We start from the raw sequence: 15,796 nt of genomic DNA, 5'->3' as shown, positions 1-15,796 counted from the left end.
GGAGAATCCCCATGGACAGAGGAGCCTGGTGGGCTACAGTCCAAGTGGTCACAGAGTCAGACACGATTGAAGCAACTAAGCACACATACCAATACCAGGCACGGCACTAGACCCTGGAGGTACAGCCTGAACAAGACAGACAAATTTTTGCCAACATAAAGCTCATATTTTCAGTGGAGGCGCCAGATAACAAGCAAGTGAGATACTGATTCTGACCAGTGCTCTAAATGAAACATGGCATTTGGGCAGAGCAAGGACTGCAGGGAGCAAGGTCTGGAAGGACTGAAATTAGGGAGCATTACAGAATGACAGACAAGGGAGGTTGGTGCCTTGAGCTTGCCTACCTGGGTGACAGCAATGAGAGTCAGGAAGACACAGATTCTCCTGGAAGAGATGACATGTATCATGGATGGAGGACAGGTCGGGGAGTAAGTGAGAGAAGGAGTCAAGCATGATTCCCAGGGTTTTGTCTTGATCACAGGGTGAAGCACAACGCCATTCACCAAGAGGGCAAAAACGTGGGAGGGCAGGGACCAGTCAGGAGGGGAAATCCAAGAGTTTCATTGTAGCTGTGTTCAGTGTGAGATTCCTGTGGGATTACTGGAGATGCTGAGTAGGGTAGTTGAATAAAGAAGTCTAGCATATAGGAGGTCTGTACTGGAGTTCCAAGTCCAGGGATGAGCACGCGGATACCACTGAAACGTGCAAGACTGAGTGAGTTCACCCAGGAGAACATGCAAGTGAGAAAAAGAGGGGGCCACTGATCCTATTTCCCAACAAACTTTTCACTCTGCCCAAAACAGTCTACTTAGGTTCTAAGCAAATATGGGCTCTCCAACCCCTGGACTGTGTGTGCAAGCACATGTTTGTGTATCACTCCCTCTGCCTGCAATGACTTCCTGTCACTCTCCTGTTTCCTGAAACACTCATTCTTGAACGATTAGCTCAAACCTACCCTCTTCAGGAAGCCTCGTCTCATTAGCTGCATTGCAAACGGCAGTCCCTCTGCTTTCTGTAAGTTGCATTCTTTCTTCACCATACATCTGGCATTTGTAAAACATTGCCTTGTGTTCTGTGTATATGTCATATTTTCCCCTAAACAAATGATAAGCTCTTAAAAGGCAGCCTGCAAGCCTTTGTACTCCCAATACCTGGCAGATGACCCAGAAAAAAAGTTAAAGATCTGGGTTGATCGAGAACTTTCTTTTGGTAGGTTTTGTTCCAGTGACTGGGGATTCATCTCAAATTCCTCCACTTGGCGAGACAGTGGCTCAGCAAGAGTGCCCCAATCAAAGCCCTAAGAATGAGGCAGCAATTGTCCAGTGCTTTAAAATACTTAACGGCAAGTACATGCTTATGTCAAATAAAAAGAATGTGACTCAATCCATATTCAAAAGGACCCGATGAAAGCAGTTACCCACAGAGGGAAACCAAAGAATTAAAATGAACGCCTCTAGACTGTTCCAACTATTTCTGCATCTACTGCTGAATGACAGTCCCATTATTTGGGACACCTTTCCATGTGTTCACGCCCATTGAACACTCACTCCTACTTCCCTGGTCCCAGTTTCATACCTTACAACTTACAGTCTTTCCACACATTTCTAGAAGGTCTAACTGGACTCTCATGCTCCCAACAGTTTGGCCAGCACCAAGGATTGAGCCACACATTTTCACTCTTTTGGTTGTATTTGCAAGAGACCTCCCCATCACAGCTCTCCCCACATGACCCCTCACGTCTCTAGGTGTATTTGTCTCAACCCATTATCCCAAGCTATGACCAACCTAGACAGCATATTAAAAAGCAGAGACATCACTTTGCCAACAAAGGTCCATCTAGTCAAAGCTATGGTTTCTCCAGTAGTCATGTATGGATGTGAGATTTGGACTATAAAGGAAGCTGAGTGCTGAAGAATTGATGCTTTTGAACTGTGGTGTTGGAGGAGATATTTGAGAGTCCCTTGGACTGCAAGGAGATCCAACCAGTCCATCCTAGAGGAAATCAGTCCTGAATATTCATTGGAAGGACTGATGCTGAAGCTGAAACTCTAATATTTTGGCTACCTGATGTGAAGAGCTGACTCACTGGAAAAGACCCTTACAAAAAGAAAGATTGAAGGCAAGAGGAGAAGGAGACAACAGAGGATGAGATGGTTGGATGGTAACACCGACTCAATGGACATGAGTCTGAGCCAGCTCTGGGAGATGGTGATGGACAGGGAAGCCTGGAGTGCTGCAGTCCACGGGGTCACAAAGAGTCGGACACGACTGAGCGACTGACCTGAAGTGATTATCCCAAGAGTCTCCAGCTCTTCCAGGTGCCCTTCATCCGGGCTCTCCTGTCCAACGACCCACAGCAGAGCTCTCCAATGAGGCACAGCGTTCTTCAACTCCCAGTTTCTCTTTAAAGGTGCAGCCAGCACACCCCCAAGTGTGTAGAGGCCAGTGGTTGTGACCATATTGAATTAAATCAAGCTGTTTTGACTCAGTTTTCCAAAGTGAACTTTTACTGACAGTTGAGTCATATCTGTTTTTCAGAGATGATATTCTTACCCCTTTCTGACTCATGTTTCACTTCAAAACTAGTATAACTTGAACGTCCCAGTTGACTGTGACCCTTCTTTTTTGCTTCCAGGAGCAGCAGCCACAGCTCAGCTCCCAGGGCTCAGCCTGCAGATGCCACAACTCCTGAGCCCATGAACCACAACTCCTGAAGCCCACACACCCTAGCCCCCCGGCTACACAAAAGAAGCCACTGCAATGAGAAGCCCTCACACTGCAACTAGAGAGAAGCCTGCTTGCAGCAAGCACTTAACCTCCTGACACCTGTTTCTCCAGTTGAAAAACAGAATAACAGTGCCTTGGACTGCAAGGAGATCCAACCAGTTCTTCCTTAAGGTAATCAGTACTGAATATTCATTGGAAGGACTGATGCTGAAGCTGAAACTCTAATACTTTGGCCACCTGATGGGACGAGCTGACTCATTGGACAAGGCCCTGATGCTGGGAAAGATTGAAGGTGGGAGAAGGGAACGACAGAGGATGAGATGGTTGGATGGCATCACCTGCTCTATGGACATGCGTTTGAGCAAGCTTCAGGAGTTGGTGATAGACAAGGAGGCCTGGCGTGCTGCAGTTCATGGGGTCACAAAGAGTCGGACATGACTGATCAACTGAACTGAACTGAAAAAAAAAAAAGAAAGAAACACTATGAAGTACTATAGTGAAGATTAAAACAGATAACAAATGGAGAACTCCTGGAAACAAGCCTCGCATGGAGGTGGGAGCTCAGTAACATTAGGTTGAATCATATGCAACTGCCATTTGTATAGACCAAAAATGACCAAATACTGACAATTTCATACAGTTCAACATGCCATTAGCTTGCTACTCAGGTATCCAGGAGGTCTAGTAGGCTGGAGTTTGGGGTACAGAAGTGATGGAGCCTCAGAGTTAACTTGTATTTAAATCATCAAAGAATCAAGGAATGTCAGCACCCTGCTAGATGCTGTCAAGGCTGGGAGATTTTCTTGACCCTGAGCTAGTTAATCAAATCTAATTTTAGAGCTAGGATAACAATGTGGTTAGGAGCCTAGACTCAGGGGACACATTTCCTGGGATCAAACCCCAGCTCTGCTAGTCCCTAGCTTTGTGACTTTTAATACATTTTTTAAATACTCTGAGTCTCAGTTTTCTATGACATGGATAATACAGGGCTATTGTGAACCAGGTAAGTTAGTATATGTTAAGTTCTTAGAATGGGGCCAAGTTCATCTTTCTCTTCTTAAAGGCATTAAGCTCACATTATACTGAGCAAGTGAACACCGAGTGGACTGTGTCTCAAACATAGGTTCATGTCCTCAGGCTAGTTTAGGTTCTCAGCCTAATGGATCTGATGCTTATGCTTCATGGAGTCCCAGATATGCAGCTGGGAAGTACTCAGGGGCATCTGAAGAAGGCAAAGGGAAAGGGTTTCCAGGACTTTGGTGGTGGTCCAGTGATGAAGAATCCACCTTTCAATGCAAGGGACGCAGGTTCGATCCCTGGTTGGGGAACTTAGATCCCACATGCCATAAAGCAACTAAGCCCAGGCACCACAACTACTGAGCCTGTGTGCTCTGGAGCCCGTGAGCCACAGCTGCAGAGAAGCTTACAATGAAAGATTCCATGTAGTGCAAGTAAGCCCCAATGTGGCCAAATAAATATTTTTTTAAAAAAAGGAAAAGCGTTTCAAAAATTTCTGCTAGAACAGTTAGGTGTCTCATAATCAGCATAAAAATTTGCCTTCTCCATAACCCTCATGACAAGTGAGACTGTCCACCTACACCTCTCAGGCTGCCATTTAGAACACATTTACATATATACCTTACATTTGCATATAAATATATCACATCTATTGTTAGTGACATATCTGCAAGAGCACTTAAACCTCTCAAAAGGTTCTCTGAATTAACATCTTTTCTTCTTGGATCTCAGAAGGAAAGGTGAGGAAATATAAGATTGGAAACTGAGCAGCCTCGGGTCTTGCTCTGGGCCTTTCCTTCATGTAGAGCAGAGGTCCTCCGGGCTCTGATGCCTGATAATCTGAGGTGGAGCTGGTGAAATAATAGTAGACATAAAGTGTACAATAAATGTAATGCACTTGAATCATCCCCAAACCAACCCCTCCACTCCCTGGCCCGTGGAGGTGGAAAAATTATCTTCCATGAAACCAGTTCCCGGTGTCAGAAAGTAAGTGAAGTATCTTCCTTCACCATTCTGATGATGGGTAGATTTCAACTCTAAGGGTTCAAGCCTCACTCTGTTCCAGAGAGATGTTGGAAGAATGAGGGAGAAAGGTGATCCTCCAAGTGGAGCACATTTGATGAAAGACTTGGGAGTATGAAGTCATTGCAGCTGCCTGGATGACAGATGGGTCCGGCGCTATCTGCTGCTAACAGTGGTCTCGCCATGAGGACAGTGACAGACGACTGAGATGTTCACCTGCCTCCTGGTGCTGCTGACAGAGGATGCTTGCTCCCAAGACACAAATATTTGCAGTTTTTATTTGCCAGCTCTATCGTCAGTGATTCTCATCTGTTTGTGATGAGTGGAGAAAGTCTTTAGGGTATAAATTAATGGAACTTATCTTCACTCTCTTGAACCCTTTCGAATTTCCTCATTATCTTTCTGAAATGTTGTTCACAGGAGTAGGGTGTCTGTGTGTGTGCCTCATTCTACAACTTAAGGAATATTCATTCTTTCATTTCTTTGATGGCGTCTTCCCTCTACCCTCTTTGTTCTTCCCTTGTGAAACTCTTACTAGAAGGCTGTGGGAATTGCTAGCTCAGTTTCCCAAGTTTCCTCACTCTTCTCACCTATTTTTTTTCTTTTTGTCCTTTTGCATGCACAATGTTTTGGGTCAGTTTTTTAGGTCAACCTTCATACTCTTCCTTTCTGTCATTGTGCTGTGCTCTTCAGCAGAGGAATATTTCAGTAATAAAACTAACATGCTTGGGGCTAGTGCACTGGGACGACCCAGAGGGATGGTATGGGGAGGGAGGAGGGAGGAGGGTTCAGGATGGGGAACACATGTATACCTGTGGCAGATTCATTTTGATATTTGGCAAAACTAATACAATTATGTAAAGTTTAAAAATAAAATAAAATTAAAAAAATAAATAAAACTAACATGAAGAAAACTGCAAAAACTTGAAGAAGGTCAAAATGATCAAAATAAATGGAAAGATTTACCCTATTCTTGAATGAGAAGACACAGTAGCACAGAATCCACAATTCTCAAATTAATTGATAAATCCAAAGCAATTTTAGTAAAAGCCCCAAGAGAATTCTTTTTAAGAGACAAGCCATCTAAAGTTAATTGGGATATGTCTTAAGAATAAAGATTTCTATCACCATTTTTTCTTGGGATGCCACTGACTGATAATAAAACTTCAACAACAACAAAATAGAAACCTATAAAAGACAAAGAGAATAAACAAGACAAACAGACAAGAGAATTTAATGAAATTTTGGAAGACAGAACCAGAGAAGTTTGGTGTTGTTCAGTCACTAAGTTGTGTCCAGCCATTTGCGACCTCATGGACTGCAGTACGCCAGGCTTCCCTGTCCTTCACCATCTCCCAGAGCTTGTTCAAACTCATGTCCATTGAGTCAATGATGCCATTCAATCATTTCATCCTCTGTCGTCCCCTTCTCTTTCCCTCAATCTTTCCCAGCATCAGGGTCTTTTCTAATGAGTCAGCTCTTTGCATCAGGTGGCCAAAGTACTGGAGTTTCAGCTTCAGTATCAGTCCTTCCAATGAATATTCAGGACTGATCTCCTTTAGGATGGACTGGTTGGATCTCCTTGCAATCCAAGGGACTCTCAAGAGTCTTCTCCAGCACCACAGCTCAAAAGCATCAATTCTTCATTGATAAAGAAGCAACAAAGCCTTCTTTATGGTCCAACACTTACATCTATACATGACTACTGGAAAAACCATAGTTTGAATATACAGACCTTTGTCAGTAAAGTGCTAAGACACTGTCTAGGTTTGTCATAGATTTTCTTCCAAGGAGCAAGCATATTTAATTTCACGGTTGCAGTCACCATCTGCAGTGATTTTGGAGCCCAAGAAAACAAAATTTGCCACTGTTTACTTTTTCCCCCTCTATTTGCCATGAAGTGATGGGACCGGATGCCATGATCTTAGTTTTTTGAATGTCAAGTTTCAAGCCAGCTTTCTCACTCTCCTCTTTCACCCTCATGAAGAGGCTCTTTAGTTCCTCTTCACTTTCTGCCATTAGAGTGGTATCATCTGCTTATCTGAGGCTATTAATATTTCTTCTGGCAATCTTGATTCCAGCTTGTACTTCATCCAGTCTGGCATTTCACATATGTACTCTACATATAAGTTAAACAAGCAGGGTGACAATATACAGTCTTGACATATTCCTTTCCCAATTTGGAACCAGTCTGTTTCACTGTCCAGTTCTAACTGTTGCTTCTTGTCCTGCATACAGGCTTTTCATGAAGCAGGTGAGGTGGTCTTGTGTTCCCATTTCTTGAAGAATTTTCCACAGTTTGTTGTGATCCACACAGTCAAAGGCTTTAGTGTAGTCAATGAAGCAGAAGTAGATGTTCTTTTTAATGTGTTTTTTTTTTTAATTCCATTGCCTTTTCTATGAACTAATGGATGTTGCCAATTTGATCTCTGGTTCCTTTGCCTTTGCAAATCTGGCTTAAACATCTGGAAGTTCTCAGTTCATATACTATTGGAGGCTAGCTTGAAGGATTTTGAGCATGACCTTGTTAACACATGAAATGAACACAATTCTACAGTACTTTGAACATTCTTTGGCATTGTCTTTCTTTGGAACTGGAATGAAAACTGACCTTTTCCAGTTCTGTGGACACTGCTGAGTTTTCCAAATTTGCTGGCATACTGAGCGCAGCACTTTAACAGCATCTTTTTAAGGGTTTGATACAGCTCAGCTGGAACTTCATCACCTCCACTAGCTTTGCTGGTAGTAATGCTTCCTAAGGCCATTTGACTTTACACTCCAGGATGTCTGGCTCTAGGTGAGTGACTACACCAATGTGGTTATCTGGGTCTTTAAGACCTTTTTGGTATAATTCTTCTGTGTAGTCTTGCCACCTCTTCTTAATATCTTCTGCTTCTATTAGGTCCATACCATATCTGTCCTTTATTGAGCCCATCTTTGCATGAAATGTTCCCTTGGTATCTCCAATTTTCTTGAAGAGATCTCTACTCTTTCCTATTCTATTGTTTTTCCTCTATTTCTTTGCATTGTTCACTTAAGAAGGCTTTCTTATCTCTCCTTGTTGTTCTCAGGAACCCTACTCTCAGTTGGGTATATCTTTCCATTTCTCCTTTGTCTTTCATGTCTCTTCTTTTCTCAGCTATTTGTAAGGCCTCCTCAGACAGCCACTTTGCCTTCTTGCATTTCTTTTTCTCGGGGCTGGTTTTGGTCACCACCTTCTGTACATGTCACGAACCTCCATCCAAAGTTCTTCAGGCCCTTGGTCTATCAGCTCAAATCTCTTGAACCTATTCGTCACCTGCCCTGTATAATCATAAGGGATTTAATTTAGGTCGTATCTGAGTGGTCTAGTGGTTTTCCCTATTTTCTTCAATTTAAGCCTGAATTTTGCAATAAGGAGTTCATGATCTGAGCCACAGTCAGCTCAAGGTCTTGTTTTTGCTGACTGTATAGAGCTTCTCCATCTCTGGGTGCAAAGAGTATAATCAATCTGATTTCAGTATTGACAATCTGGTGATGTCCATGTGTAGAGCTGTGTCTTGAGTTGTTGGAAGAGGGTACTTACTATGACCAGATCATTCTCTTGGTAAAACTCTGTTAGCTTTTGCTCTGCTTCATTTTATACTTCAAGGCCAAACTTGTCTGTTACTCCAAGTATCTCTTGATTTTCTACTTTTGCATTTCAATCTTCTACGATGAAAAGGACATCTTTTTTTTTTTTTTTTGGTGTTAGTTCTAGAAGGTCTTGTAGATCTTCATAAAACCATTGTAATTCAGCTTCTTCAGCACTAGTGGTTGGGGCGTAGACTTTGATTATTGTGATGTTGAATGGTTTGCTCGGAAATGAACAGAGATCATTCTGTTGTTCTTGAGATTGCACCCAAGTACTGCATTTCAGACCCTTTTGTTGACTATGAGGGCTATTCCATTTCTTCTAAGGGATTCTTGTCCACAGCAGTAAATATATCAGTCATTTGAATTAAATTCACCCATTCTCATCTATTTTAGTTCACTGATTCCTAAAATGTCAATATTCACTTTTGCCACCTCCTGCCTGACCATGTCCAATTTACCTTGATTCATGGACCTAACATTCCAGGTTCCTATGCAATTTTTTTCTGTAGAGTATCGGGCTATACCTTCACCACTAGTCACATCATTCTTCCTGGAGCTATTTCTCCACTCTTCCCCAGTAGCATATTGGACAACTACTAACTGACTCACTGGAAAAGCCCCTGATGCTGGGAAAGATTGAAGGCAGGAGGAGAAGGGCATGACAGAGGATGAGATGGTTGGATGGCATCCCCAACTCAATGGACATGAGTTTGAGCAAGTTCCAGGAGTTGGTGATGGACAGGGAGGCCTGGTGTGCTGTAGTCCATGGGGTCGCAAAGAGTTGGACACAACTGAGCAACGGAACTGACTAACCTGGGGGGCTTCATCTTTGAGTGTCATATATTTTTGCTTTTTCATACTGTTTGTGAGGTTCTCAAGGCAAGAATACAGAATTGGTTTGGAATTCCCTCCTCCAGTGAACCTCGTTTTGTCAGAACTCTCCACCATGACCCGTCCATCCTGGGTGGTCCTGCATGGCATGGCTCACAGATTCACTGAGTTATACAAGGCTGTGATCCACGTGATCATTTTAGTTAACTTTCTGTGATTGTGGTTTTCATCCTGGAGACTGTGGGATTATAGTTCTTCTGAGGACTGGGTTGCTTCAGGCCAAACAACTAGCAGGGAGGGAGCACAGCTCCACAGCAGACAAGTAGATTAAAGATTTACTGAGCATGGTCCTGCCTACCAGAGCAAGACCCAGTTTCCCCACAGCCAGTCCTTCCCATCAGGAAGCCTGCACAAGCCACTTATCCTCATCCATCATATGGCAGACAGAAGAAGCAAGAACTTTAAACCCACAGGTAGAGAAAAGGTAAGTGACTTATCATGGCAGAGGAAGCAATGGTCTGTCACCTGGAGGGGAATGACCACCAGTAAGTGAGTCAGGTCACCTCAGTGGAAAACCTGAGACACTCAGCTTTGGAGATGGAAGGTACACTGAAGGACTCAGTCATCCTGAGGGACCAAAAATAGTTGTTGAAAGTTTGTTTATGGAGTAATCATATCCTTCCCTCACTGCACATAGTCAGGCTACTAATTTTCCCGATTGGTGATTTAAGAGTTATTTTCTGTATAACTTGATGGGAAAGACAGATTCAGGGTTACCCAGATGGAGGCAGCAGTGGGGAGGCACATGGAAGTCCGAAAGAGAAATGGTTGAATTACATAGTTCTCTCTCCCAAAACTGCCCCCCTAAGCTGACAGACACATGAAGAACAGCAGAAGATTCTTTCTCGACTAAATGGCTCTAAAGAAAAGCTTCCAGTTTTATGTCCCCTCCTTCTCTTTATTATGAACCCCTCTGCTCAAACACCCCTAAATGGGCCGGACAAGGTTCGTAAGTCCTGTCCACTCACAAAAGGCCCCCAAACACTAGAGGCCCACTCTTAAATATGAACAGAGCACCAAGGCTCCCAGACAATAGAGGGAAACCTATACCACAAAAGATAAAGACCAACATGAGAATAAGGGGAAAAAATATCTAGAAGAAACAAACAGAAGGGGATTTAACATTTAAAAATCTAGGATTATAGGGAAATGAGTGAAGATACTGTCTCTTTACACCCAGAAATAGAGGTTATGTAAAAGGATAAATCAAAGAACAAAAAATAAACTTTTCCTCTAGAAATAAAATTTTAATCAAAATAAAACATTCAATAGAAAAGTTGGAGAATAAAGTTGGGAAAAAGCTAGTTCTTTTAAGAACTGGCACAAAAAAAGAACACTAAAAATTAGGAAAGAAGAGATAACTACGGTAGAGGATGAACCCAAGAGGTCAATCACCCAACCAAAATGATTTCTTAAAAAAGAGAAAAGAGAGAATTGAGAAGTGGGAAATATCAAAGCAATATGGTAAAAACATTTCTTAGCAGTAAAAACAAAAATCTCCAAATTGAAAGTGTCTCTTTCATACCTAAGAAAATGAATGGTATAAGACCCACATCAAAATACGTAAGTTGAGATGTCAGAGTTCCGAGGGAAAAGAAACGATCATAATGGTCCCCACAGAGGAAAAAAAATCTCATTGACAAGGCAACAGGCATCAGGAGGACTAGGATTTTTCAACAGCTACAGAGTGCTAGAGATCAATGAATGTTAGGGATCAATAAGACTGTCTTCAAATAAGTGAAGGAAAACTAAGTTTCAACCTAGAAGATATATTCAGAAGGATAAGAACTCTATGATACAACTTCCTATTCCCTCTTTTAAAAAGCAACTGGAGGACTTTCAAATCCCTTAATGACAGGTTAGAGTAACCTTTCCATTTAGATCAACTGTTGAATGGAAAAGAATGTATAGAATACACACACACACACACACACACATCAGTTCAGTTCAGTTCAAATGCTCAGTCATGTCCGATTCTTTGCAACCCCATAAACAGCAGCATGCCAGGCCTCCCTGTCCATCACCAACTCCTGGAGTTCACTCAGACTCACGTCCATCAAGTGAGTGATGCCATCCAGCCATCTCATCCTCTGTTGTCCCCTTCTCCTCCTGCCTTCAATCTTTCCCAGCATCAGGGTCTTTTTAAATGAGTCAGCTCTCCACGTCAGGCGGCCAAAATATTGGAGTTTCAGCTTATATATAGATATAGATATAGATATACACACACACACACACACACATATACATAATTACTGTGAAGTGAAGTGAGAGTCACTCCGTCATGTCTGACTCTTTGCTATCCCATGAACTATACAGTCCATGGAATTCTCCAGGCCAGAATACTGGAGTGAGTAGCCTTTCCCTTCTCCATGGGATCTTCCTAACCCAGGGTCTCCCACAGTGTAGGCAGATTCTTTACCAGCTGAGCCACAAGGGAAGCCCAAGAATACTTCTCCAGTGAATCTTCCTGACCCAGGAATCGAACCACAGCCTCCCGCACTGCAGGCGGATTCTTTATCAACTGAGCTATCAGGGTACTATATGTAGCATTATATACTTAAATATATTAAATAATAATTAATATATTTTATAAATATGAATAATTAATATATTTTAACTTTTCTTAAAAGCATCAAATTGTTTATGAGACGGCAAAGGATTACCATGCCAAATCTGAGTCCCATGTCAAGAATTCAAAGTCATTTTGCCCTGATTGGGAGCAAACAGCTGCACTGTGGAGCTGGGGTATTTGGCAGCCTCAGCAGGCAAAACAGACAAAAGGGCCTGCTCAGTGGAGAGTCTGATAAATATCCACACATTAAGTTGAGGTCCCGCAGGACTTTACTCTTAGAGCAGAGCTTCCCAAATGTGTCTGCACATTAGCATCATCAGGGAGCTTTTGAAAATTTCTAAGTGCAGGCCACACCATGGACCAATTAAATCACAGCCTCAGGGGTGGGACACAGGTCTCCATGTATTTTGAAGCTTCCCAGATGGTTCCCGTGTGCTGATGAGTTTCGGAACCACCACTCAGGGAGAAAGAGTAAATTGGCTATAACGGTTCCCACATGGATGACTCGGGAGATCTCAAGTTGTTCAACCTCAGGCCCAACCAAGTGGAGTCAGGGTGTGACAGCAAGAAGCCGTAAGAGCAGGCCCAGGGCCAAGCTGGTACCGTGATTTTTCCATTCACTGCTCGTGTCAATGTTTATATGACAAGTGCTGATTCTGCTCCTGCTTTCAGAGCCTCTGAGCACATGGATTGTCACACAAGGAACATCAATTATGTCTGGGCTGCTCAAGTGTCTCGCAGACTGTGAGTGGCTAAGCTTTCAACACAACCCGGCCCTCAGCTCACGGCAGATTTAATAACAGTAACACCAGCCTCGAGTGGCACACAGCTACCCTGTGGGTGTGAAACACTCCAACTTTGCCCATATGTCTAAGTCTATATGGAGCATCTCATTTTCTAAATTGAGTCAGAAAACTTAGACCTGAATTCTAATTCCAGCTTCTCTTCTAAAAAGCTCCCATCTACTCCCGAGGCCTCAGGGTCCTCAAGTGGAAAAGGCAGTGGTTGGCCTAGGAAGCCACTGGCGTCCCCTCCTCCTCTGTCGCTCTGTGGGACTGCACTTCTGGGGTCAGTTGTCATTTGGTTGTTGGACCTCAAGAAACATTCTCTGGGCCTCAGTTTCTTCATTTGTTACAGTGGCACCAAAACACTAAGCACCTCACAAAGAGGGTGTGGGCTTTCAGTGGGACAGTGTACAGGGCGACAAGCAGCAAGTGAGTGCATACAGTAGGAACTCAATAGATGTTAGCTTGCACTCTCCCGGGTTCTCCATCTGAGAAAACGGAATGATACTTACCGGTCTATCTTAGGAAAGTTTAAATGAGCTACGGAGAGAGGCAGAAGCTGCTTGGTATTAAGAAAAGCATATACAAGAAAGAAAAAAAACATACGCAAATAAAGGAACTATTACTGTGCAAAAATGGACTGAGAGCAGAGTTTCAGACACAGCAGGAGCAGATTTGATATGCCTGATTAATTCATTAAACAAATTAAAATCATAAACACCTGAAAACTAAAAACCGTTTGCTTATAGCTCTGGGTTCATCTTAGATGAGACTGAAAGACAGAAGGCAAAGGAAGAAGCTCCAAAGAGTCTAGGGCTTGCTGGGCCCCGAAGTCAGGCCCGGGGGAGGCTGAGGTGGCCGTGATGGCGGCAGAGTGACTGCTGAAGGACAGGAGGTGCCACGGCCAAGACAGTCTCTGGTGACAACAGCTGAGGCAGAGGGGTGACACGGACCTGCTCACTGCGACTGAAGAGCACTCTGGCTCTTAGTGACATGACGGAATTACGCTTCTCTGGTTATGAAAAAAGGTGAGACCCTTTTACCTAGGAGGCGAATCACCACAAAACACAGTGCGCCTGCTCCAGCTCAGGGGCCTTACAGAGACTGAGCTCTTGGGTCTGTGGGCCATGGGCCTTCTCCTGGGGGCCCAGAGGGAAGCCGCAGCCGTGGGCTGGTTAGAGAGATTAGAAAGCTCAGGCCTGGAATTTGAGCCTGGCTGTGGGGTATTTTTTTCCTATTGTTTTATTATAAAAAATCTCAAATGTACAGCACAGCTGAAAGCACTTTGCAGTGACGCTGGCACAATCCTCTCTGGATTCAATCATTATTGTTTTACTGTACTTTCTTTTTTCACACCTATTTGTTTAGCTGCGCCGGTTCTTGTGGCATGCAAGCTCTTTGATCCTCGTGGTGGCATGTGGGATCATGCAGGTCTTGAGTTGTGGCATGTGGGATCTAGATTCCTGACTGGGCATCAAACCTGGGCCCCTGAATTGGCAGCTCTGAGTCTTAGCCACTGGACCACCAGGGAGGTCCCTCGTTTTACAATACTTGCATGATCACATCCATCCATCTATCCCTCTATCCATCCATTACTCCATGCTAACTTGGGTGCATTAAAGTGATGTACAGGCCTCAATACCCTACCCCCTAAATACTTCAGGAAGCATATTATTAATTAGAGTTCAGTATTTTTTTTTTACAGATCTTTACTTCTGATACAAAATTTACATACTACGAAATGCACACATACTAAGGTAACAGGTGCTGTGTTTTGACAAATGCATGCACCTGGCTGACCCAGACCCCTATCAGATGTAGAACATCGCATCACCTACAGATTTGTTACATGACCTTGGACAAGAGCCTGTTTACCTCTGATTTCACATGTCCCAAACTTTTGTGATCATAGAACTCTTTTTCAAGCCAAATTCCAAAATCTGTCTTAAACAATTCAGCTTAGATGAATTAAATACCATTCAAGCCACCATTCTTCCTCCTCAGTTGAAGAAATCTGAGAAATGGAGATGTTATTTATCTCAGATTCCTAAGCTGGCAGCACACTTATGACAGGAAATAAATACTTAACAACCTCTCCAAACCAGGAAATATACTAGGTGTGGGGTTGCTGGAAAGATGAAATATGATTACATATGTGAAATGCCTGGCCTTGTGTCTGGCACAAGCAGAGACCAAATATCATTAGTGCTTTTCTCCTCTTTTCCACACTAATGTTTTTAGTATGCTCACATGGCTAAGATAGCATATGCACGCCCTTCATCTCATTCTAGTATAGTCATAACCCATGAGGCAGGCAGGGGAGGCATTTTCATCCACAGTTTTCGGGAGATTATATGTCTTGTCATGATCATTATTAGTAAATAAGGGTGGCACCAGGACTTAAACTGAGTCTCCTGACCCTAAATAATTTCAGACAATAGATTTAGGAGCTTTGTCCATGTTCCTCCCAAGCCATCTCAGACTAAAGAGGAAGGTGCATTTGAAAATGCTAAGAAGGATATATTTGGTTCCAAGTTACAGGAACCCAACCTGAACTCACTAAATAAGAATTTATTGGCTCTTACAATAGAAAGATTCTCCCTCCCCGCTGCAACACAGCCTTCAGTTGCCTCTTGTCTGGGCTCCATTCTCAGGCACCACCACCCTCATGGAGGTGAGATGGCCATGGGAAAGTCTCTGTTTACATTCATCCAGGTTAGCAATCTCAAAAGAAAACAGAATTTTCTTTTGCAATGTTGAGCAAAAATCCAAGGATTAAGTTTACTAAACTAACTTGTTTCATGTGCCCATTTTTGAAACAATTATTATTATTATTTAAAAGGATGGACTCTGTTGACTGGCCACCATGGGTTGTGAACTACTCCTATTACTGGGAATAGGGAGGGTCAGTTCCTCCCATGGCCTGAAAGAGCAGGAGGATGTATTCTCCAGGAAAATGAATATCCTGTTATCAGAGGAAAGGGGAAATGGATGAAGGATGCTGGGCAGCAAAACCTAGTCAACAAAAATACGTTTAACAAAACTATCGGGTCACCTGGATCAACTTACATTGTTGGAAGTGGGTCAGTCAGCACTTTCCTGGAAGTCTCCAAGCCCAGGCTTTAGAGGTTTTCACGGAGGTTTCACTACATAGGCACAACTGATC

The 15,796-nt window shown here is 43.1% G+C and overlaps 1 protein-coding gene across 9 annotated transcripts in view; it reads right to left on the bottom strand.

The window, feature by feature from the left end:
- The window catches only part of CCDC112 (coiled-coil domain containing 112), a 244,661-nt gene that overhangs the window by 183,140 nt on the left and 45,725 nt on the right, over positions 1 to 15,796 (bottom strand). The window lies entirely within an intron of this gene.

This window comes from Bos grunniens, chromosome 10, assembly GCF_055505025.1.
Source record: "Bos grunniens cultivar Pamir isolate PY7600 chromosome 10, Bosgru_T2T1.0, whole genome shotgun sequence".
Classification (NCBI taxonomy): domain Eukaryota; kingdom Metazoa; phylum Chordata; class Mammalia; order Artiodactyla; family Bovidae; genus Bos; species Bos grunniens.
Note: the sequence above shows the minus strand (reverse complement) of the source record. Positions and strands in the feature narration are given on the sequence as shown.